We start from the raw sequence: 26,386 nt of genomic DNA, 5'->3' as shown, positions 1-26,386 counted from the left end.
ATAGAGAAAGGGGAACCCTCCTGTACTGTTGGTGGGAATGAAAGTTGCCACAGCTGCTCTGAAAAACAACAAGAGGTTCCTCAAAAAGTTGAAAATAGAACTACCCTATGACCCAGCAATCACATTACTGGGTATTTACCTTAAAGATACAAATGTAATGATCTGAAGGGGCATGTGCACCTGAATGTTTATAGCAGCAATGTCCACAATAGGCAAACTATGGAAAGAACCTAGATGTCCATCAACAGATGAACAGACAAAGAAGATGTGGTACATATATACAATGGAATACTATGCAGCCATTAAATGAAATGAATCTTGCCATTTGCAGCAACATGGAAGGAACTAGAGGGTATTATACTGAATGAAATAAGTCAATCAGAGAAAGACAATTATCATACGATCTCCCTGATATAAGGAATTTGAGAGATGGGGGGTTTGGGGGGTTAGAGGGTTGGGAAGGAAAAAATGAAACAAGAAGGGATCAGGAAGGAGACAAACCGTAAGAGACTCAATCTTACAAAACAGACGGTGGGTTGTTGGTGGGGGTGTGGAGAGGGTGGTTGGGCTATGTACATTGGGGAGGATATGTGATATGGGGAGTGCTGGGACCTGTGTAAGCCTGAAGATTCACAGACCTGTACCCCTGGGGCAAATAATACATTATATGTTAATAAAAATAATTAATAAAAAAAAGAAAAATACCACTAGTGATTTTGTGCTGCATATTTAGAATATGTACAATTCTGAAAACCCAGATTATAACAAATAATGTTTTCCCTTTGAGATTTTAGGAACATTCCAAGGTGGTGAAAGCCTCAGGGGAAAAAAAATCTCTCTCTCTCTCTCTTCCTCTTTATCTGTCCCTGGTTATCTACTTACCTATCTGAGTTTTACTATGGGATCACAATGCTGAATGACACCATGGTGTCTAAATTACTTACAAAAATATTTCTAGACATTCTAAAAAGAAATATTTTTTGCATAAAACTCTTCTCTGTAGAAAACTGTCATAAATATTACTTACAAAAATTGCAGTGATTAAGCCTTGGATTCCAGAAAGTGAGCTTTTAAGAACAGCCTGGAGAAAGGATAAAACTTGATGCTAAATCAAATAACATTTGAATATAATTCAGTAAATTTTTACGAAGAACATGCTATGAAAGAGGGCCTGTGCACAGCAAGGTGAAAATCAGTGTCTCATGTCAAGAGCGTATCCATCCAAAGCTGAAGTGGCTTAAAATATTTTGATGGTAATTTCCCAAGAAGAATACTGACCATGAAATAAATATCTGCCATGTAAAGTAGAAGATCCAGCTAATAACCTAAAAACAACTGTGGCTAAGTTGAAGACAATCTATGCAAATCTGGCTTTATCAATGCTGCTGAGTTTAAACCAGAGAGTTAAATTATTGGCTCCACTCAGGCAGTTTCTGTTAACTTATGAAACAAAATCACTGCCTGGAAAAAAAACCTAGCAAATATTGTTGTAGATGGTTGACCTCATCCATTTGGTGATGGCAGCTATTTTGCTAAAATCTTTTGAAGCAATTGATTGTGTCCTTCTTAAATTCTGTTTAAAAGGTTTTTTGTTGTGAAATAGATGAATTTGAATGAAATATTGCTCTAATGTTTGTGACCATTTTTCTCTTTCTTATAAGAGTGGAATTTATTACCTATATCCTCCCTGGTTGCTTGAAGAAAATGTTTCCTTAAGAGTGCTAATATTAGTATGAACAACAGCTGGTGAGTCTAATTTGCATTTAAATGAGCAATTCACAACCATGTCCTTCAGGTCCTGAGATGCTCTTGATATATTCTCTATGCACATATGCAGTAGTAGTTATAGTAAGTATATGCAGTCAACAGCACAATCTAAAAGCTTTATCTGTTAATGGATCAGTCAGTCTAGGAAGGGCTACTGATACACTCACCACTCTTTTGAAAAAATAATCCCAAATGTAATGTCAGCTCTCCATGTCAGGCCAACTCCTAATATATCAGGCTGTTCATGAATTGATTCCAGCAAGACTAGAATTGGCCTGAGTTATTTTATCAAATAAAAGAACTACCCAAAATCCTTTATCCCTGGTCAAGGAATGAAACATATGATTATAATGTTGTTTTGTACCCATGGATCCAAAAAGTGTCAAGTAAGTTTGTATCAGCTTATTAGCATTGTTTATTGAAAATGGTGAGACTAATGATTTGTATCTAATCTTCATGGGACCTTCCTGCTGTTAGTGATGCCAGTAGTGACAGTCAAACAGGGTTCAAATGCTAAAGAACATTCCCAGGACTCAAAGGGACAGTGTTTTCACATCTACAGTTTTGCAAGAAAAGCATACAGTATCAATAGCATTGGTGGTGATTACACAACAAGAGTATGGCTACAAACCAGCAGGGTATAAAAAACCATAGCCAAGATTTCTAAATGTCCTCTTAATTCTGAGGTGTCCAGTACACATCTCAGAAACTCTTGATCTAAAGGAACAATTGCATCCATCCAGCTTTTTACAAAGATGGGACAATTGGAGCTCCTACTGGCCACTGTGAACTCCTCATGTAGGAGAGGTTTGGACTGTGTATTAAAGTAAGATATTTTTACTTTAATACTGCTGCTACATTGTATCCTTAAAGTTTTAGTTCTACTAAACTCAGGCTCATTTTATGGTAGAAATAAATAATTTAATTTTTCTGAAAATAAGATGTGAATTTTTCATCATCAGCTTTTAAGGATTCTAATTTTGGTACTTATCAAGCAAAATAAACCTTGTCATATACAGCAACCAATGTGTATTTGTCACCAGATCCAAAATTAAAACACCAGATCCTTTACAGAAATATGTACAAAATAAATACATAATTTTGATAAAGCTTAATAGATTTTTTAAGTTTTATGTTTAGATTATTTTTATTATACCTAAAAATGAGATTTTTTTAAGACTAAATGATCTAAAAATTACTTCTGGGGTTCTTATATTTATTATATATGCAACTGTATTCAGATTGAATTGGCACAAGCAAATGAGTGGACAGATTATGGATAAGTAGGTAATGAGGAAGGAAAAGAAAATAACAGTTTTTTGTGATACACTTATAAACAAAAACTGTCACTTCTTGAAATCCAATTAAACTATTGTGAAGCTGAAGTTAAAACAAATAGTCACTAAAGATCAAGAGTATGAATCAAATAATCAACCCATTTCACCACCATTTCCATATCATTGAGAATGGATTCACTGCAAATTTTCAGGACTAAAATTTAGTTCCCAGGCTAGCACAAGTATTTCTAGTTTCCAAACCTTGGATATTCTACTGGGAAATTTTGAGAAAGGTAAAGTAAATAGAGTCAGTTCTTCCATAAGGTTTGTTTTGAAAATGCAAATTTGTTCCAAGGTAATGGATACATTAGCAAACAGTTTGAGAATAATGTGAATTTTGCATCGATTTGTGCATGATTTCATCTGCAGAAAACACTACATAAAGGCAAAAACAAAAACAAAAACAAAAACAAAAAAACCAGACCTGCATCCAGCTGATCTGAGACAAGTCGAATGCCCAAGTACATATACACACAGACCTTGAACATCTACTAATGACCTCATTTAATGGGTGTGTTAAACTGCAAGGATTTTTGCTATCATTTTGCATTTAAATTTATCTCTTTAAAAAGAAAAATCTACACATCATCTTAGATGTGTCTAAATGGTTCAAAATGCCAACCTGTGCATGCAGAAGGAGAGCCTGAAGGATCAAAATGAAGCTTGAAATCCTAAGACATTTTGAAAGAAATCAGAGAACATGTGGTATTTCCCCACCACCAGAGACAACACTGGGAAATAAAATTCCATGGCTGGAACAACTTCACATGCTGAAAAGTCAATAAAAAGGCCTCAAGAAGCATAAAATATAGAAATATTGTTAAGCATGTGCATTGAAGACCACACTGTAAGAAAATTAGAACTGGAAATGGTCTTTCTCACAATCAAAGAGAAAGCACTATTTCTAAGCTCTTTTTCCCCTTGGCCAACATGTAAAGATTTCTGATCAGAATAGGGGTCCCATAAGATTGTTTTCCTGTCATTTTCTCTCAATTTTCCAAATATGAAAATTTCATCAAAAAGAGAGAAAGAGGAAAATGTGATCTATCTACAAAGGCATTCCATAAAAATCACCAAACCCAGCAAGTGACTCCCTTTAGGTCACTCCTTCTAGAGGCATGTTCAGTGGTTTTAAACATGACTTAAATTTCTGAAGTTGTTGGCTATTTGAATAAGACTTAAGTACAAATAAGGAAGCCTCAAAAAATTTCCAAAGACAGAAAAATATGCCATAAGTTTTAAGGTTGTAAACATAAAACTTCAGGTCCTTCTCAAAACGAAGTGCTGTATTGATTGCAGTACTTACATATTTCTTAAATATTTCATATGTATGAAGCTATGCTACCATTTTTATTTGATTCTTATCTTAAAAAAAAAAAGATGTATTTACTAGATAGTGCATGTGGGGAGGGAGAGCAGATGGAGGGGGAGTAGCAGGCTCCTTGCTGAGCAGGGAGCCCAAGGCTGGGATCAGGACTTGAGCTGAAGGCAGACACTTAACTGGCTGAGCCACCCAGCCACTTTTATCTTTTTAAAAAATATGTCACTGATGAAGTCTTTGAGTGTTGTGACCCATTTTTCCCATAAAACCTGTGGTTTTTGCAGTTTTCATGGACCTTTCACCTTGGGGACCCCATAAACAGTGTTACATCAGAACAGACCATACTACTTCTCAGAGAAGGTCACTAGCTTTCTGCGCATACAACTCATCTATACATTATATTTAATATGACAGTTATGCAGAAAGATTAAGTAAATAAAATTAATGGTTGGCAATAAAGAGAGAAGAAGAAGGGGAAAGGATGAGGGCTCCATCTCCGTGTTGACTGCAGCACACTTGACATTTCCTCTGAGATGGCTTGCCATCAGTCATCTCAAATGCACTAAGATGTCCAAAACTGAACTCTTTATCTTCTCTTGAAAAACTGTTCCTCCTCCAGTTCCCACCATCTCGGTAAACTTCCCTTTTGCTCTTGCTTTTCCTCCAGGCAAGCCTGAACCTTGGTCATCGCCAACAACTCCTGCCACTAGCCAGACTGCCCTCAACCCATCACCAGACCTGTCCCTTCTAGCTCCCTGGTGCATTTCTAGTCTCTCTCCTTCTCTCTGTCTCTGCCTTCTCAACCTGCTCCCTGAGGCTGTGATTTCTTTTTAACGGTGCCCTCCTGTGAGTTCTTGTTGGAGTATTTTGTGAGAAAGGAGGATCAGGTCATACCTCTGACTAAAAGTTCAATGGCTTTCTAGCATAGGCTTTATAATCCACAAAATTCCTTTAATTCAACTTGACACAACCCAGACCAGCTTTTAAATCTCATCTCATTCTCCTCTTCCCCATCCTCTCCATTCCCAGCATCCTGAAACCTGACTCAGGGGAGCCAGGCTCTTTCTTGCCTCACACCACCCTCCACACTCTTCCTCTGATGTGCACGTCCTACCTGTTCAACTTCTGCTCAGCCGTCAGGTCTCAAGTGAGTATCACTTTTTCAGAAACACTTTCCTACCTCCCACTCTGTGTTAGTGTCCTCTTCATTCTCTTACAGATCTCGCAAGTATTGTGCTTCTTAAGGCTGATCACCATTTGCATTTATTCATTTATATATTTGTATGATTATTTGCTAAATTCTCTATTTCCCACTAAACTATGAATCCCATGAGGTCAGGCCACATCCCTATTTTGGTCACGATGTTGAATAACACATGCCTCACAGAACATATACTTTAGGGGCACCTGGGTAGCTCAGTGGTTTAAGATATAGCCTTTGGCTCAGGTCATGATCTCATGGTCCTGGGATCAAGGCCTGCATTGGGCTCTCTGCTCAGTGGGGAGCCTGCTTTCCCCTCCCTCTTTCTACCTGCCTCTCTGCCTACTTGTGATCTCTCTCTGTCAAATAAATAAATAAAATCTTTAAAAGAAAAAAAAAGAACACACACTTTAAAATATCTGCAGAATGAATAAATTCCTTCAGAAAATGTTTATCCCTTCGTGTTTTGGATGTTGGGCTAAACTCTGGGACTATATATAAGAACACGTGATCTTTTCAGGGAGACATAATCAGATCATCATCATCATAGCCATAACTAGCACTTTGTGGATTTGTAATGGGTTATGCATGGTCAAAATTCACCTTTACAACAACTCTATGAAGTTGACATAGTTATGTTATTATCCCCCTTCACAGAAGAAGAAACAGGCTTAGCAAGGTTAAGTCATTGTCCAAGGCTGCACAACCAGTCAGGGGCAGACGTTTACTACACGGACTCTAAATACTCTCTACAGTAGGACCTACTCATCCTGGGGAAGTTGAGAAATATTTCACTGAAAAGTGATCCTTCGATCTGCATCTCAAAGAAAGGGTCAGAACTTTCTAGACGGAAAAGGGGGTGAGGAAATGCCAGAAAGAAGGAAAAGCAGATGCACATGTGTGAGAGGCATGGCATTTTTGTGGTAGGGCAAGGAGTTCAGAGGAGCTGAAGTGCTCAGTTATGTGGCATAAAGTACAAGGAGAGAATGCAAAAGAAACAGATTGGGACCAGATTGACAAAGACCTTAAATCTGATCTGATCAAGGGAGGGCTAGTCACAGTTTTGATCTAACAAAAATAGAAATCTTCCATGTCCTTCCTATGTCTTAAAAAGCTGGATCCACAGATTCTACCACAGAAAAACAAAAGTGCCAGACTTATTCAAACCTATGGGTAACTAAAGTCAGATGTTAGAAATTCCCAATTAAAATAAATCCACAGCCCTCTTCCTCCTCCATTTGCTTACGTGGATGTATCAACCATAGACAATCAGGTGCGGCTGAACGTCGTAGATGTGCCCCCTCCCCCCTCCACCAGCATAGGTGAGCCATGGGGATCCAGAGTGGGGTTTTGGAGCAAGGTCATTGTGAGATAAGTTTCTACTCAGAGAGGTAGCTCAGGGTAGGATGTCAGTGCTCTGGAAAGGTGAGAAGACATCCCTGTGAGGGGCAGCCTGCCATAAGGTGTTGAAGTCTGAATATTTACACAGAAGCACAGCCCACTGCAGATATCATAGCTGAGGAAGGTAAGGATGACACCCATGAAGGAAGGTGCCTGACACAGGGGGTCAAAGCCCAAGCAGAATGGGGACGACATCTGGAAAGGGAGGATGCTTGGTGTGGGGAATTGGGTGAGAAGGATGTCTGGGTGGGAAGGTGATTCAGTGTAGGGTGTCACAGCCCACAAGACGTGAGGAAGTTTCCTGTGTGGAGAATGGCCCAATGTGCGTCATAAGAGCCCAGCTGGAATAGAGAAGGTGCCGAGCACTTGGACTAAAACCCAAATGGAGTGAGGAGGATATCCCTGGGAAGGAAAGGGGCAGGATCAGTGATAGGATTGTAGGTTGTATACACTATATACTTCAGTATATAAAATATACATTAAGTATATTACAAATAACAGTGCAGGTTTTTCACTGCCAGAGAATGGAGTTACAAAGATGGAAAGGAAACCTAACTGATTGGAATTAAAAATGTCAGTGTAAGTGATACAGGGGGAGGAGTCAAAATGGCGGAGAAGTAGCAGGCTGAGACTACTTCAGCTAGCAGGAGATCAGCTAGATAGCTTATCTAAAGATTGCAAACACCTGCAAATCCATCGGCAGATCGAAAAGAAGAAGAACAGCAATTCTGGAAACAGAAAAACAACCACTTTCTGAAAGGTAGGACTGGCGGAGACGTGAATCCAAAGCGACGGGAAGATAGACACCGGGGGGAGGGGCCGGCTCCCGGCAAGCCGGGGAGCAACGGCGCACAAAATCAGGACTTTTAAAAGTCTGTTCCGCTGAGTGACATCGCTCCAGAGGCTAAACCGGGGCGAAGCCCACGCGGGGTCAGCGTGGCATCAGGTCCTGCAGGGTCACAGAAGGATCGGGGGCATCTGAGTGTCGCAGAGCTTGCGGGTATTGGAACGGGGAAGCCTGCTACAGAGACAGAGCGGACAGTAGGCTCGCAGCTCGGGGTTACCTTGAACCAGTCACAGGCTCGGTGAGCTCGGAGCGCGGCCGGAGGTCAGGCAGACGGGAGTAACTGGGCGCTGTTCTCTGAGGGCGCACTGAGGAATGGGGCCCCGGATTCTCGGCTCCTCCAGGCCGGAGACCAGGAAGCCGCCATTTGTATTCCCGTCCTCCAGGAACTCTACGGAAAGCGCTCAGGGAACAAAAGTTCCTGAAAGCAAAGCCGAGCGGATTACTCAGCCCGGCCCCTGGTAAGGGCGTTGCAATTCCGCCTGGGGCAAAAACACTTGAGAATCACTACACCAGGCCCCTCCCCCAGAAGATCAGCAAGAAATCCAGCCAAGACCAAGTTCACCTACCAAGGAGTGCGGTTTCAATACCAAGGAGAGCAGCAGAATTCCAGAGCAGGAGAAAGCAAAGCATGGAACTCATGGCTTTCACCCTGTGATTATTTTTAGTCTTGCAGTTAATTTAATTATTTTCTTTTTCATTTTTTTTTTTCCTCGCCTTCTGGTAAAATTTTTTTTTAACTTTTACCCATTTTCATTTTTAACGTTTTTTAACTAGTTTATCTAATATATATTTTTTCTTTTCTATATTTTGTTTATTTGTTTATTGTTTTTTTTCTTTTTTTTCTTTCTTCCTTTTTGAACCTCTTTTTATCCCCTTTCTCCCCCCTCACGATTTAGGATCGCTTCTGATTTGGTTAAAGCATATTTTCCGGGGGTTGTTGCCACCCTTTTAGTATTTTACTTGCTCCTTCATATACTCTTATCTGGACAAAAAGACAAGACGGAAAAATTCACCACAAAAAAAAGAACAAGAGGCAGTACTGAAGGCTAGGGACCTAATCAATACAGACATTGGTAATATGTCGGATCTAGAGTTCAGAATGACAATTCTCAAGGTTCTAGCCGGGCTCGAAAAAGGCATGGAAGATATGAGAGAAACCCTCTCGAGAGATATAAAAGCCCTTTCTGGAGAAATAAAAGAACTAAAATCTAACCAAGTTGAAATCAAAAAAGCTATTAATGAGGTGCAATCAAAAATGGAGGCTCTCACTGCTAGGATAAATGAGGCAGAAGAAAGAATTAGTGATATAGAAGACCAAATGACAGAGAATAAAGAAGCTGAGCAAAAGAGGGACAAACAGCTACTGGACCACGAGGGGAGAATTTGAGAGATAAGTGACACCATAAGACAAAACAACATTAGAATAATTGGGATTCCAGAAGAAGAAGAAAGAGAGAGGGGAGCAGAAGGTACACTGGAGAGAATTATTGGGGAGAATTTCCCCAATATGGCAAAGGGAATGAGCATCAAAATTCAGGAGGTTCAGAGAACGCCCCTCAAAATCAATAAGAATAGGCCCATACCCCGTCACCTAACAGTAAAATTTACAAGTCTCAGTGACAAAGAGAAAATCCTGAAAGCAGCCCGGGAAAAGAAGTCTGTAACATACAATGGTAAAAATATTAGATTGGCAGCTGACTTATCCACAGAGACCTGGCAGGCCAGAAAGAGCTGGCATGATATTTTCAGAGCACTAAACGAGAAAAACATGCAACCAAGAATACTATATCCAGCTAGGCTATCATTGAAAATAGAAGGAGAGATTAAAAGCTTCCAGGACAAACAAAAACTGAAAGAATTTGCAAACACCAAACCAGCTCTACAGGAAATATTGAAAGGGGTCCTCTAAGCAAAGAGAGAGCCTACAAGTGGTAGATCAGAAAGGAACAGAGACCATATACAGTAACAGTCACCTTACAGGCAATACAATGGCACTAAATTCATATCTCTCAATAGTTACCCTGAATGTTAATGGGCTAAATGCCCCTGTCAAAAGACACAGGGTATCAGAATGGATAAAAAAACAAAACCCATCTATATGTTGCCTCCAAGAAATTCATTTTAAGCCCGAAGACACCTCCAGATTTAAAGTGAGGGGGTGGAAAAGAATTTACCATGCTAATGGACATCAGAAGAAAGCAGGAGTGGCAATCCTTATATCAGATCAATTAGATTTTAAGCCAAAGACTATAATAAGAGATGAGGAAGGACACTATATCATACACAAAAGGTCTGTCCAACAGGAAGATCTAACAATTTTAAATATCTATGCCCCCAACGTGGGAGAGCCAACTATATAAACCAATTAATAACAAAATCAAAGAAACACATAAACAATAATACAATAATAGTAGGGGACTTTAACACTCCCCTCACTGAAATGGACAGATCATCCAAGCAAAAGATCAGCAAGGAAATAAAGGCCTTAAATGACACACTGGACCAGATGGACATCACAGATATATTCAGAACATTTCATCCCATTACACATCCCAATACACATTCTTCTCTAGTGCACATGGAACATTCTCCAGAATAGATCACATCCTCGGTCCTAAATCAGGACTCAACCGGTATCAAAAGATTGGGATCATTCCCTGCACATTTTCAGACCACAGTGCTCTAAAGCTAGAACTCAACCACAAAAGGAAGTTTCGAAAGAATCCAAATACATGGAGACTAAACAGCATCCTTCTAAAGAATGACTGGGTCAACCAGGAAATTAAAGAAGAATTGAAAAAAATCATGGAAACAAATGATAATGAAAATACAACGGTTCAAAATCTGTGGGACACAACAAAGGCAGTCCTGAGAGGAAATATATAGTGGTACAAGCCTTTCTCAAGAAACAAGAAAGGTCTCAAATACAGAACCTAACCCTACACCTAAAGGAGCTGGAGAAAGAGCAAGAAAGAAACCCTAAGCCCAGCAGGAGAAGAGAAATCATAAAGATCAGAGCAGAAATCAATGAAATAGAAACCAAAAAAACAATAGAACAAATCAATGAAACTAGGAGCTGGATCTTTGAAAGAATTAATAAAATTGATAAACCCCTGGCCCGACTTATCAAAAAGAAAAGAGAAAGGACCCAAATAAATAAAATCATGAATGAAACAGGAGAGATCACAACTAACACCAAAGAAATACAAACTATTATAAGAACATATTATGAGCAACTCTACGCCAACAAATTTGACAATCTGGAAGAAATGGGTGCATTATAAACTACCACAACTGAACCAGGAAGAAATAGAAAGCCTGAACAGACCCATAACCAGTAAGGAGATTGCAACAGTCATTAAAAATCTCCAAACAAACAAAAGCCCAGGGCCAGACGGCTTCCTGGGGGAATTCTACCAAACATTTAAAGAAGAACTAATTCCTATTCTCCTGAAACTGTTCCAAAAAATAGAAATGGAAGGAAAATTTCCAAACTCATTTTATGAGGCCAGCATCACCTTGATCCCAAAACCAGACAAGGATCCCATCAAAAAAGAGAGCTATAGACCAATATCCTTGATGAACACAGATGCGAAAATTCTCACCAAAATACTAGCCAATAGGATTCAACAGTACATTAAAAGGATTATTCACCACGACCAAGTGGGATTTATTCCAGGGCTGCAAGGTTGGTTCAACATCCGCAAATCAGTCAATGTGATTCAATAAAAGAAAGAAGAAGAACCATATGATACTCTCAATAGATGCTGAAAAAGCATTTGACAAAGTACAGCATCCCTTCCTGATCAAAACTCTTCAAAGTGTAGGGATAGAGGGCACATACCTCAATATCATCAAAGCCATCTATGAAAAACCCACCGCAAATATCATTCTCAATGGAGAAAAACTGAACACTTTTCCGCTAAGGTCAGGAACACGGCAGGGATGTCCATTATCACCACTGCTATTCAACATAGTACTAGAGGTCCTAGCCTCAGCAATCAGACAACAAAAGGAAAATAAAGGCATCCAAATCGGCAAAGAAGAAGTCAAACTATCACTCTTCGCAGATGATATGATACTATATGTGGAAAACCCAAAAGACTCCACTCCAAAACTGCTAGAACTTGTACAGGAATTCAGTAAAGTGTCAGGATATAAAATCAATGCACAGAAATCAGTTGCATTTCTCTACACCAACAACAAGACAGAAGAAAGAGAAATTAAAGAGTCAATCCCATTTACAGTTACACCCAAAACCATAAGATACCTAGGAATAAACCTAACCAAAGAGGCACAGAATCTATACTCAGAGAACTATAAAGTACTCATGAAAGAAATTGAGGAAGACACAAAGAAATGGAAAAATATTCCATGCTCCTGGATTGGAAGAATAAATATTGTGAAAATGTCTATACTACCTAAAGCAATCTACACATTTAATGCAATCCCTATCAAAGTACCATCCATCTTTTTCAAAGAAATGGAACAAATCATTCTAAAATTTATATGGAACCAGAAAAGACGTCGAATAGCCAAAGGGATATTGAAAAAGAAAGCCAAAGTTGGTGGCATCACAATTCCGGACTTCAAGCTCTATTACAAAGCTGTCATCATCAAGACAGCATGGTACTGGCACAAAAACAGACACATAGATCAATGGAACAGAATAGAGAGCCCAGAAATAGACTCTCAACTCTATGGCCAACTAATCTTCGACAAAGCAGGAAAGAATGTCCAATGGAAAAAAGACAGCCTCTTCAATAAATGGTGTTGGGAAAATTGGACAGCCACATGCAGAAAAATGAAATTGGACCATTTCCTTACACCACACACGAAAATAGACTCAAAATGGATGAAGGACCTCAATGTGCAAAAGGAATCCATCAAAATCCTTGAGGAGAACACAGGCAGCAACCTCTTCGACCTCAGCCGCAGCAACATCTTCCTAGGAACATCGCCAAAGGCAAGGGAAGCAAGGGCAAAAATGAACTATTGGGATTTCATCAAGATCAAAAGCTTTTGCACAGCAAAGGAAACAGTTAACAAAATCAAAAGACAACTGACAGAATGGGAGAAGATATTTGCAAACGACATATCAGATAAAGGACTAGTGTCCAGAATCTATAAAGAACTTAGCAAACTCAACACGCAAAGAACAAATAATCTAATCAAGAAATGGGCAGAGGACATGAACAGACATTTCTGCAAGGAAGACATCCAGATGGCCAACAGACACATGAAAAAGTGCTCCATATCACTCGGCATCAGGGAAAAACAAATCAAAACCACAATGAGATATCACCTCACACCAGTCAGAATGGCTAAAATCAACAAGTCAGGAAAGGACAGATGCTGGCGAGGATGCGGAGAAAGGGGAACCCTCTTACACTGTTGGTGGGAATGCAAGCTGGTGCAGCCACTCTGGAAAACAGCATGGAGGTTCCTCAAAATGTTGAAAATAGAACTGCCCTATGACCCAGCAATTGCACTACTGGGTATTTACCCTAAAGATACAAACATAGTGATCCAAAGTGGCACGTGCACCCGAATGTTTATAGCAGCAATATCCACAATAGCCAAACTATGGAAAGAACCTAGATGTCCATCAACAGATGAATGGATCAAGAAGATGTGGTATATATACACAATGGAATACTATGCAGCCATCAAAAGAAATGAAATCTTGCCATTTGCGACAACATGGATGGAACTAGAGCATATCATGCTTAGCGAAATAAGTCAAGCAGAGAAAGACAACTATCATATAATCTCCCTGATATGAGGAAGTGGTGATGCAACATGGGGGCTTAAGTCGGTAGAAGAAGAATCAATGAAACAAGATGGAATTGGGAGGGAGACAAACCATAAGTGACTCTTAATCTCACAAAACAAACTGAGGGTTGCTGGGGGGAGGGAGGTTGGGAGAAGTGGGGTGGGATTATGGACATTGGGGAGGGTGTGTGCTTTGGTGAGTGCTGTGAAGTGTGTAAACCTGGTGATTCACAGACTTGTACCCCTGGGGATAAAAATATATGTTTCTAAAAAATAAAAAATTAAATTAAAAAAAAATGTCAGTGTAAACTCAGAGCTTTATAAAATTATCTATATGATAGAGAAACAAATATCCAGTAGTCTCCCCGTATCCACAGGAGATATGACCCAAGACCCCCAGAAAACATCTGAAACTACAGATAGTACCACACCCTATATCTGCCTCATTTTTTCCTGTACATATAGATGTATTATAAAGTTGAATTTATAAATCAGGATTTAAGAGATTAGTGATACTAACTAATAATAAAAGAGGACAATCATAGTGAGATGCTATAATAAAAATTCCATGAATGTGCTCTCTCTCTTTCTCTCTCAAAACATTTTCCTGTACTGTGTTCACCCTCCCAGTGATGATGTGAGATGATAAAACGACTATGTGATGAGATGAACTGAGGGGAATGACAGAGGCCTTGTAACATGGTTGTTAGGTTACTATTGACCTCCTGAAGATCAGTCAGAAAAAAAACTCATCTGCTTGCAGACTGTGGCTGGTTGACTATAGTAACTGAAACTGTGGACAGAGCAACCACAGGTAAGAGGTGCCTGTGTGTGTATGGTTTACATATATTTCCCAGCCTCGTCTGCTGCAAGTGCCTGATAAGGGCAAAAGCAATATGCACACCTAGAAGCCAGACCTTGGATTCTAAAGACTTTTATCCACTGGAAACAGGGCTTCTTTAAAGACACAACTGATTCCAAAGCTGTGGAACAGTACGTAAAAGATGAGCCTAGAATATTTTATCATGTCTGAAAGGGAGGAAGTACTCAAGAGATGATGTGGACATATCAAAAGACACCAATGACACATAGGAGTGGATCCCATTGGCCAAGTCAGAAATAATTTCGAGGTCAAAATAAATATGAAGTAGCAGATTATAACCAATTAAATTAAATAAAATTATAACAAATATACCATTCTGGTAGGGGGATGTTGACCATGGATGACATTATGCCTGTGGCGGGGGGAAGGGGGCATACAGGATATCTCTGTTCCCACCTTTCAGTTTTGCTGTGAACCTAAAAAAATTTTTAAAAAATAATATTTTCATGAACAGATACTTCTCTAAAGAAGACATACAAATGGCTATCAGACACATGAAAAAATGTTCATCATCATTAGCCATCAGGGTGATTCAAATCAAAACCACATTGAGATACCACCTTACATCAGTTAGAATGGTGAAAATTAACAAGATAGTAAAAAACAGGTGTTGGAGAGGATGTGGAGAAAGGGGAACCCTCTTACACTGTTGGTGGGAATGCAAGTTGGTGTAGCCACTTTGGATAACCGTGTGGAGATTCCTTAAGAAATTAAAAATAGAGCTACCCAATGACCCTGCAATTGCACTATTGGGTATTTACCCCAAAGATACAGATGTAGTGAAAAGAAGAGACATCTGTACCCCAATGTTCATAGCAGCAATGGTCACAGTCTCCCAACTGTGGAAAGAACCAAGATGTCCTTCAACGGACGAATGGATAAGGAAGATGTGGTCCATATACACTATGGAGTATTATGCCTCCATCAGAAAGGATGAATACCCAACTTTTGTAGCAACATGGATGGGACTGGAGGAGATTATGCTGAGTGAAGTAAGTCAAGCAGAGACAGTCAAGTATCATATGGTTTCACTTACTTGTGGAGCATAAGGAATAACATGGAGGACATTGGGAGATGGAAAGGAGAAGTGAGTTGGGGGAAATCGGAGGGAGAGACAAACTATGAGAGACTGTGGACTGAGAAACAAACTGAGGGTTCTGGAGGGGGTTGGGTGAGCCTGATGGTGGGTATTAAGGAGGGCACATATTGCATGGAGCACTGGGTGTGGTGCATAAACAATGAATTTTGGAACACTAAAAAAGAATAAAATTTAAAAAATCTTTTAAAATAAATTAAGAGATCATGAGCCCATGTTAATAGAAATAATCCACAGAACAAACAAATTGGAACTAAGATGAAATGGGGTTTTATATAGTCTTAAAACACCTTTTCAAGAAAAAAAAAACTGCAAAAGGGAAAAGGTAACAAGCTGGCAGACACCACCTTATTGAATAATTAAAGCAAATTCCACCAGTAATAGGATAAAATATAATTGTGACCCACTTGGTAAAATGCAAAGAAAGGAATGTAGCATCACTTTTGAGATCTTCCTGCCAAGATGCAGAATCTGAATCTAAAGATAAGAAAATAGCAGACAAACCTAAAGGGAAGGGCAATCCATAAAATAATTGGCCTGAAATCTTTAAATATGTCAGGATCATTAGTCAAGGAAAGGCTGAGGAGCTGCATGACAAGTATAAGCAATGTGATTTTGAGCTTCATCCTTTCGTTATAAAGGATATCACTTAAATGTGACTTGAGGATGCGAGGATAGTAACACATCAATGTTAATTTCCTAATTTTTAGGGTAGTATTAGGGTTATGTCCTTCTTATAGGAAGTACACATTCAAGTCTTCCAGGGCACTGAAGCATAACACCAGCAACTTACTCAAAAATAGGTTCGGGGAAAAAGAAGTCCTTTGTATTTACTGTAGTGGAGTTTTCCTCTTAATAAAGAAAGAAACAAACAATAATATCACATTTACATATCAGCTCAATTCTCCAGAATTCAGCTTGGTTTCGAATATGGTACAAGTAGATCTTCATCTGTCAAACCCCTGGCAGTCTACTGCTTCCCTTAGCAACTGACTAAAAGTCACACTGGTTCCCACTTAACACAGTTCTTAACAAATTATACTTGGTTTTCAGTCTTTTCAGCCAATGACTTCTTATATAACCACTGTTGAGGTTGACAAACCAAGATTGCCAGAAGCACGCTGAAATAAAAATAAAAATAAAATAAATAATAAAATAAAATAAAATGGGTGAGTGGGTTTACTTGCAAGGGGCAAGGGACAAGGCACCCCCTAGGCACCACAGGAGCATCTTCGTAAGTGGGCGTTGAGAAAGGCTTTTTATGGGATTTGAGTTTATGCTGGATGATCCTGTGGAGTTAAAAAAGCAGGGGCCAATTCTGAATTAGAAGCTGTCAAGAAGCAGGGGAAATTCAGTGATTGGCAATCCTAGTGCTTTTCATCTAAGACAAGGAGGATGAAGGCAAGCCGAGAGTCGCCCGTGGTACAGAAACAGCAATCAACCACGTCAGTCAGAAGAGGGGGGTGTTTAGTCATTTCTGTGGTCAGGTAGCAGCCTTGTCTATGGCTTGATCTTAGCAACGCTTGTGTTCTATTGAAAATACTGTGGTCTGGTTGCCATCAGGGCTGTTTTTAATTTCTCACCAAAAAGGTGGAAGGAAATAAGTAGTCCTATAAGAAGCAGACATGGTAAACAGAGGAAATAACCTCTGCAAACTGTAAGTAAGGGAAGAAACAGAGTTAAAATAAGTATATGAAGGAGGAGGAGGGAGAGAAGAAGAAGAGGAAGAGGAGTAGGGGGAGGTGGAGGAGGAGGAAGAAAGAAAGAGGAAGGAGGGGCGTGGTTGGAGGATGGGGACGCCACAGCAGCAAGCTGGATGCTGATTCTAAGGCCCTACATGCACCAAACATTTTCAATTCTCAAAGCTACACAGTAAATTAGCTAATACTACTACCTCCATTTTACAGATGAGAAAACTGAGGTACTAAGAGATTAATTTGCCTGATATCGCTCAGCTAGCAAATAGCAAAACCAGGATCACTATACAACACACAATGCTGGGTTTATACATCCAATGGCCAAATATTTACCAATGCTACCATATACAAAGTACTGCCTGGGTATTACATGAAACAATATGATGTATCACCCTCTAAAATGTACCCAAAAACCTCATCCAAACATTTGCCACTTTTGTCAATCCCCCTTCCTCACATCAGCTCCATATTTTCAAAGGCTACAATGTAGTCTCATGTTTCATGATTGAAATACAGGATCAATAATGCACCTCCCCTTAGCTTACCCACAACTCAGTCCTTTATCTCTCTTCATTCTTTTCTCCATGCTTAGATTTTCTTTTTTGAACTCTGTTGTTCATATATGCTCCATGTGTTGTGCTAATTGCCTGCTTATATTTCTGTATCTTAGGAGAGATTTTTTATTTATATTTTTGGCTGTTCAGCATCTTGATTTCCTTTTAGGGAATTACCCCTACCCAGTATGCTGATAAATGTTTAAAAACTGGCTCTCCTGGGGGAGAATAAATATTTTTAAATAATATTTTTAATAATAAAATGTTATTTGTTACACATTTTTATTGTAAATTTTATTCATAGACTTTATGTTTTATAATAAATTTTACTCATATAAAGAACATGTAACAATCCATAAATAATAAGAAAATATATAATACTGTCTCTTCATTGTAAATTCCATATAGCAATTAATTTTCCCAGAATGCTTTGGTTGTTTTTGTAACTTTTGTAGCCAAACTACAGTTGTAGGTGATGACAGAGTATAGTTACGACTCTAATATTGTTGGTGTTTTCATGCATGTGATGAGTAAAGAAAAGGAAAACAACAGAGATGTACGTGAGAACTTTTTTGTTTGTCCATGACACGAGTCCTTTGCTGAATCTGATAGTAGTGATTGAATACTGGAAGAATATTTCTTCAATTTCTTTACCTCTTAATAATGTAATGGCTGCAGATGTGACACGATTTTAAGTTTCATCTGCATCATTTATATTTCTCCATCACTTTCTTAAGCATGAACAACCAACAAAAAACAAATCAAGTCCTACTTTGTAACATTTGTGAATGTGTACCCCATAAAGTAGTCCCAACCTGGCCAATTTCAAGCCACCGATGTGAAGCACAGTAGCACAATGGATAATATTTCCACTCCACAACCACAATATATGTAAATAAACTCAAGAACATGAATAATAGTAAAATGTAGTAAAATCATTAGAACGTGGTAGGTTTTGAGTATTTATAATCTTTGTTTCAATATAATTTAATTGTAAGTTAACATAATTTAAATTAATGACTATTTTTAACAACTGGATTATAAACTTTCTGAAAATTTAACAACTGTCTCCCATGAGCAGTACAAGCCAGTCCAGCAGCCTACAACTGCTTCTTCCCCACTGGTCATGGGTAGTCTTGGGTAGAAGGGACCAACTTCCTGTTTTGTAAAGAAGATGGGTCTCCTGTTTACCTTAAGTAACCAAGGGACAAGCCTACAAACTATGCTTGGCCTATTATGTGCCTCTCTGGGGCTATGAATCTTGACCGACTCAAAAAAGGAGGGAAGGAACAGTTGGAAAGATCCATCACTCAACATGGTGGCAGAGGCTAACCAACCAGCTCCTGCTATGGAACTGGGCTATGCTTCCCTTTCTATTGTCTGGAGGTGCCTTGGTCACTACCTCTCTCAACACCTGTTCTCAAGCCCGTGATCCTCCCATATTCTTTCCATAAGTTACATTTGATATGTTTCTATTGCTCACAGTCAATAAACCCAACAGTTATGGCATGAGTTCCTTAAAAGCAAGGGCTGGATCTTCCTGTTTCTAAAGTCTTGCACATAGTTCTAACACCAGGTGAAGGCTCAATAAGTTTCTGCTAAAATGAATATGTGAATGGATTTCATAATCAGGGTGACTTCCCAGATTACATAGATCATATACAAGCCCTTAACATAATTTTAAATAATAAAGTTGTGCTCTGAGTTGCAGAGGTTAGGAATGAATGTGGCAGCACAATGATAATGTGACTCGGATAATGATATGGAAGTCCCCTCCTGGCTGGAGAGGGATATATTCCAAGATCACCAGGAGATGGCTGAATCCACAGATAGTAACCAGCCCTATATATACTGTTTTTTCCTATACATGCATACCTATTAGAAAGTTTAATTTATAAATTAGGCACAGTGAGACATTAATAATACTAATAAAATAAAACAATTATAACAATACAGATCTTCCTCAACTTATGATATGGTCATGTCCTGATAAAGCCACTGTAAGTTGAAAATATCATAAGTCAGAGTGCTTTTCCTACACCTAACCTACCAAACATCATAGCTGAGTCTTGCCAACCTTAAATGTACTCAGAACACTTACATTAGCCTAGAGCTGGGCAAATTCACCTAACACAAAGTCTATTTTATAATAAAGTGTTTAATATGTCAAGTGATTTAGTGGATACTGGACCAAAAGTGCAAAACAGAATGGCTGTGTGGGTAGGGAGAATGCTTGTAAGTGTGTCGGTTATCTATACTCATGGTGGTGTGGCTCACTGAAGCTGCCGCTCCTAGTTTCACGGGAGAGTAGCACACTGCCCAGCTAGCGCGGGGAAGAGATCCAAATTCAAAATTCAAAGCAGGGTTTCTACTGAATGCCTACTATTTCAGCACCATCCGAAAGTCAAAATATCGTAAGACAAACTATCGTAAATCAGGGTCCGTTTGTATACTGTAGTAAAAGTTACATGAGACGGCACCTGGATGGCTCAGTCATTTAACCACCTGACTCTTGATTTGGGCTCAGGTCATAATCACAAGATCATGAGATTGAGTCTCATGTTGGGCCCACACTGAGCATGTAGCCGGTTTGGGATTTTCTCTCTCCCTCTCTCTTTCTGCCTTTCCTTGCTCGTGCTCTTTCTCTCTCTCTAAAACAAAAACAAAAACAAAAACTATTATTATTATATGAATATGCTCTCTCCCTTACTCTTTCTCTCTTTCTCTCTCAAAATGTCTTATTGTACTTTACTCACCCTTCTTCTTGTGATGATGTGAGAAGATAAAACACCTAGGAGGCACCATGACCTAGATTTAGGCTACCATTGCTCTTCTGACGATTCATCAGAAGGAGGATCACCTGCTTCCAGACATCTCAACAACTGAAACTGATGAAAACAAAACCACAGATAAGGGATTTCAAGTGTCTTTGTCAAGTTTCCCTATATATTATGATGTTGATAGTCATCTTGGTTATAACAATGATATTGGCTGGTAGTGGGGGGAGGTGGTGTTTGTCAAGGGTTTGGATGTTTACTATTCCTACTCTATAGCCTCTCCACCCACCTGTCACTCCAGCCATTGCGGAGCCATGAACATCTCACAGGTGAGCCCCACTAGACCCTCACCTCAGCTCCACCACATTCTCTGGTCCTCCCCTGACTTCTTGATACGGCACACCCATGTATGTACAGTTTAGAAGTGAGGGAATCAACAGACAGTCTTAATCAACAGGGATTAGACAGGAGTAGCTAATTCTTCCTCTCTTTCATCCTCCCAAGAGAAGATTCTGAGGAACATTTGTTCTACATCGCTTTTCAGAGGGTCCCAGCAAGACTGAGCCCCAGTTGCCCAAGGTAGTGTAGACTCAGTAACATACTCTCATGTTGGTTTTCTTTCCTTCTCTACTAGTCCCAGTTGCCCACTCCTATTCCCTCAGATCATTTTCCAAATAAGTGAAAATTTTGGGCTCAAAATTCTGTTTTGGGCTCAGACTTTGGGGGAAGTCCAGACTAAGATAATAACTCTGAAAAATACTTTCTTTTTTTTTTTAAGATTTTATTTATTTATTTGACAGGGAGAGATCACAAGTAGGCAGAGAGGCAGGCAAAGAGAGAGGAAGGGAAGCAGGCTCCCTGCTGAGCAGAGAGCCCAGTCCAGGGCTTGATCCCAGGACCCTGGGACCACGACCTGAGACGAAGGCAGAGGCTTTAACCCAATCAACCACCCAGGTGCCCCTGAAAAATACTATCTTAAAAGAAAGAGTGATGTGGCATTTTTCCTCTTCAACTCTTCCTAATATCTTAGTTATTCACAACTTCTCCTAAATTGAATCAAATTTACAAATGTAGTTGTCAGAATTCAACAGTAGTATGTGTAAAAAACTAAATTGTGTCCCTCCAAAATTCATATGTTGAAGACTCTCTTCCTAGAACCTTGGAATGTGAGGACAGAGCTTGAAGGTGGCCAACTGCAAACCAAGGAAAGAGGCTTCAGAAGAAACCAAGACCTGCCAACACCTTGAACTTAGACTTCCAGCCCCCAAACTGTGCAAATAAATACATTTCTGCTGTTTAAGTCTCTCAACCTATGGTACTTCTTATGGTAGTCCTGGCAAAATAATTCAGTATTTTATCAGAAAATAACATTTTTTAAAGATTATTTATTTATTTATTTGGCAGACAGAGATCACAAGTAGGCAGAGAGGCAGGCAGAGAGAGAGGAGGAAGCAGGCTCCCTGCTGAGCAGAGAGCCTGATGTGGGGCTCGATCCCAGAACCCTGGGACCATGACCTGAGCCGAATGCAGAGGCTTTAACCTACTGCCACCCAGGTGCCCCAGAAAATAACATTTTTTTACCCTTTCCTACTATAGGATCTACTTACAATCCATCAAGAGAGAATTCTTTTAGGAAAGTACAGAGATTAATAATCATTATGATAGTGCTGAGTCACTGAAAAAAAAATGAAGTTTTTCTAGGACTCTATCTATATGACACCAAAATATTTTCTAAGGTTTTGGGATTTAATTATACAAAACTTCCCTTATCTGGGACTACGACTTATCAGAAATGAAACTATATGTTGGCTAACTGAACATAATAAATTTTTAAAAAATTAACCAAAGACCTACAGTAAAAGCAAAAACTGTAAAACTCTTTAAAAAAAACAAATACACAAACATTTAAAAAAAGAAGAAGAAGAAGAAGAAATGAAACATTTCCATACATTGCTGTATAAATAATCTCTACCACAGCAGAATTTTTTAGCTGTCGGGTTTGGAAAGAGCATTCTTTTCTCACGTTGCTATAGAGAGAAGCATGACTGGACATTATATTAAACACGGATAAAACCTGGAAATGTTCACAGATTGCAGAAAGTATTTCAGATTGTGAAATAAAGAGTGAGGGTAAATTACATCGAGTTGTTTTCTGTATTGATTTAATGCCTCATTACTTTTTCTGGATCATAGAGAGTTCCCAGAACCCTCTGCTTTCCTCTTTACTTTTCCTTTGATCGATACTAAACAATTGTGCATGTGGATCCACCATTGTTACTCCCATAGGAAGGAGAGAGACCCGGAAAAGAGAAGAAAATGGATGAGGCTGACACGGTGAGGGCTGTTAGCTCAGCCAAAATGAGTGAAAGGCAAGACATACTCTAAAGGGAAAAAATTATCTCAATTCTTTCTCCCATAACCCACAGTTAAAATTCAGCATAGAAGGATCATTGGAAAATATTAAAGAGCCATGATTAACATCATATACAGAAATTTTATCTGAAATTGTTAGGAGACTGGGACACAGAAATACAAACATCCATAAGTAAGAAACTGCTGCTTGACAGCAACACATCACTGTTCACGTTTATCCAAATGCCAGCCTTAAATTCCTGAAAGAGTCACAATACATATTTTCTACAACAACAACAACAAAAATATATTTCTAAGTTTGAGTGTATTAGCTAAAACTGATTTAATCGAATGAAGTTGTCTACTGTGGAAACACACTACCATGGAATTTTTTGACAACAGGCAGAGAGGTGACTTCAGCCTAAATGATATGATGTGGTCTGGAGAAGTACACTTCCCCTGGAAAGCATGTGCCAAACATACACAAGCCCATTGTCTATGTAATCCCAAAAAGGACAGTCACAAAAGGTATACTACTTCTCCCAAGGGATTGTTGAATTTTTTACGTGTTTCAGAATAAAGACTGAAAGGCCTTTTGATATCCCACTATTTAATTTGTTTGATGTGTTTATAGAAATTGGGGGGCCATTCTTTATCGAGAACATGAGAATGTAAATTACTCTAGGCTCCATTGGTTTGAACCACGTGTAATGTGAACTAATTACATGATTTATTCCAGAACGGTAATGAGATTACCGGTTAGTGATCAGTCATGTGCTGGATCAGTTTCATTGGTCATCAATTTTTAAGCTTCGTTGAGGGATTTACTCAAATGGCATATTTAATTACCACAGATAAAGAAGAAAAAAGCCATCCACCAAAAAAGAGATGGCCATTAGGGGTTATCTAAAGGCCTGTCTGAGATGATAGAAGGAAAGTAAACTCACACGGGGTTCAGTAATAACCAGCCTTCATGTCTAAGCTTCAAAGACGACTCTGAAATACAGATGTGTTCCTTCTTACCACAGTCTGTGCTTCCCTTTTTATTCTGCCAGTGAACAGACCATTTCCTTCCTTTATCCTTCCTTGCTTTCATGCTTTCTTCCTTGCATTAGGAAGGAGCGAAAGCCCTGGGCCCTACTTTATGTTATAGACAGTCTGTCAGGAGGTTGAAGTGGAGAGAACTGGGGGAGAAGCTGAGGCCTTCACCTGAGGCATTAAACAGAAGCTCTGGGAAGAAGTAATAAAAGCCTATCTGGAAAAACATATTCCATACACACAGGGACCAGGGTCTGTACCGTAAAAAGTTCTGGAATGGTTGGCGTATGCTAATAAATAGATAATGTCATGCACAAATAGTGCTTTAACAGGGCAGTTAGTACTTATTACTAAAAACAAAACAAAACAAAATTTGGACTCTCCCTAAACCCAAATAGATTGAGAAAAATATAGAAACTCTAAAACCAATACAAAGGAGTATATGCACAAATTCTGGATAATCTATGACAGCAACCCAGCAATATATTTACTACTACTGCTCTCCGAGAAGGTGGAGGTGCCTTTCCTTGGCTGCTTATGGATATGTGAGTGTGTGTGGCCTGTTGGAAACAGACACTGAATTTAGACAAATGTGCTGCCCACTCACTGGCATGTGGTTTTGGCAAGGTGCTGAAACCACTCTGAGAAGTAGCTTGTATCCTCTATAAAGTGTGAAGAAGAAGAATATGCACCAGGGTTATTTCCAAGAGGATAATCACGTTTGTAATTTGTTCTGCAATCAAGTAAAAAATGCACTTAAAGCACATCGCTTAGGAAATACCTGAGAAATTTTCATTTCCATCTTTTCTTTTTCCTCCCACCATACCTGTATCCCTGCTGCTAGTCATTCATGGCATAAGGAACAGAGGCGATGGGTTCATGGACACTGCTTAGGCAAGTGTGCTCAAACAGTTGGGTGATTCCACCATGTGCTGAACAGAAGCTCCACAGGAGAGGAGGGCAGGGGGAATTGTTTCTCCCACTCAGCACATAGTCGACAAGACACATTTTTAGCAATTCTATCACAAAATTGTGACAGTACTACGTTGGATGAAAGAATGAGAACAAGTAAAACATGGTAGCCAGACCCCCATATGGGAATGAGAAGGTGGTCAAGGTAGCTGCGTCACTAACTTCTTGCCTTTCCCCTGCCACGGTGGGGCAGATGAGGTCCCTGAGGCTCGGCCACACCCAGGCTGGCTCCTTCAGAATAATGTTAGATCCAGAAACAAGGCAAAATTACCCAAAACTAATTTTAAAATTCTGGCCCCCATTCCTTCTTTTTCAGACTAGAGTAACAAGATGAACCTTTATGGCAGAGCACAAGAAAATACACAGGGAAAACCTAGACAGGTGCTAATTTTCCTGCGCTGATGTAATCCTCTTGGTTGTTAAATATCTTGCTCAGTACCATAGCAGATCTTCCCGGATCACTGAGCAATATTTCTTGAGAATACTCCAGATGATTACATCACGAGGCATTGTCATAATGTGCTTCAACACAAAATGGGGAGTGGAGAGGGGGGAATGATTCAGAAGACAAGTCTGAAGCATAATTGGACAAACACTGCAGTCTCCAGCTCTCTGTCAGCAGCAGACTTGGGAGGCTAAGTTTCCACAATATTTGTGAAACAATACTCTGTAGCCACAGGCTTATGCTATTCTTGTAATGATTTCATCCATGTCCTCAGCCCCTTATGAAGGCTTGAGAGGATTATGAATTTCAAGACAGACACCCACATAGCAGTGGGATAAACTGTAGAAACCAAGAGCTCGGGAGCAGGGGGGCGGATCATGACCTTGAGTAAACACATACTGCGTGACCCATTTGTTTCCAGTTGTAAAAGCCAGAGCTCCAAACTTCCATAGGAGTTTATGAAGATGAGTTGAGTATCACTTGGTCAAGTCTCTTTAACAACCTTCCCCATTTTCTTTAGTCTTCCTCCCTCTGCCTATACTCCTCCATTTACCCTTCTTTCTTTCCAACCTATGATGAGGTTGAAACTACACTGCAATGCTCAAAAAACAGAAACCCTACATCTCAAGGTGAGAGAAACCCTATTCAGACCCTCTAAGTTCCCTTACTCTCCATAGACCTGATGTGACGGTAGACTGGGAACAATTATAGCTCAAAGCATAATATTATTATCTTGATACTTTAGGTCAAGTTATAGAAACTAAACCATCCCCAGAGAAAATATAGACCCACTAAGATGAAAAGGAATGTCTATTCATTTGAAAGATGGCTATTAACTGTAGAAATATGAAATGACTTAAATTTTGGCAAGCACAATAAATTGAACAGAAATATCAAGGAATAGTTGAGTTTAATTTAAAAAA

General features: G+C 39.4%; 1 long non-coding RNA gene across 1 annotated transcript; it reads right to left on the bottom strand.

The window, feature by feature from the left end:
- On the bottom strand, positions 1 to 23,254 carry LOC116584068. The gene is made up of 3 exons (XR_004283045.1): positions 23,242 to 23,254; positions 6,134 to 6,138; positions 1 to 127 (listed from the first exon to the last, which is right to left on the bottom strand). It is a non-coding gene; the product is annotated as an uncharacterized LOC116584068 (long non-coding RNA).
- Positions 23,255 to 26,386: the final 3,132 nt, after the last annotated feature.

The sequence above is a fragment of the Mustela erminea genome, chromosome 2 (genome assembly GCF_009829155.1).
Source record: "Mustela erminea isolate mMusErm1 chromosome 2, mMusErm1.Pri, whole genome shotgun sequence".
Lineage (NCBI taxonomy): Eukaryota > Metazoa > Chordata > Mammalia > Carnivora > Mustelidae > Mustela > Mustela erminea.
Note: the sequence above shows the minus strand (reverse complement) of the source record. Positions and strands in the feature narration are given on the sequence as shown.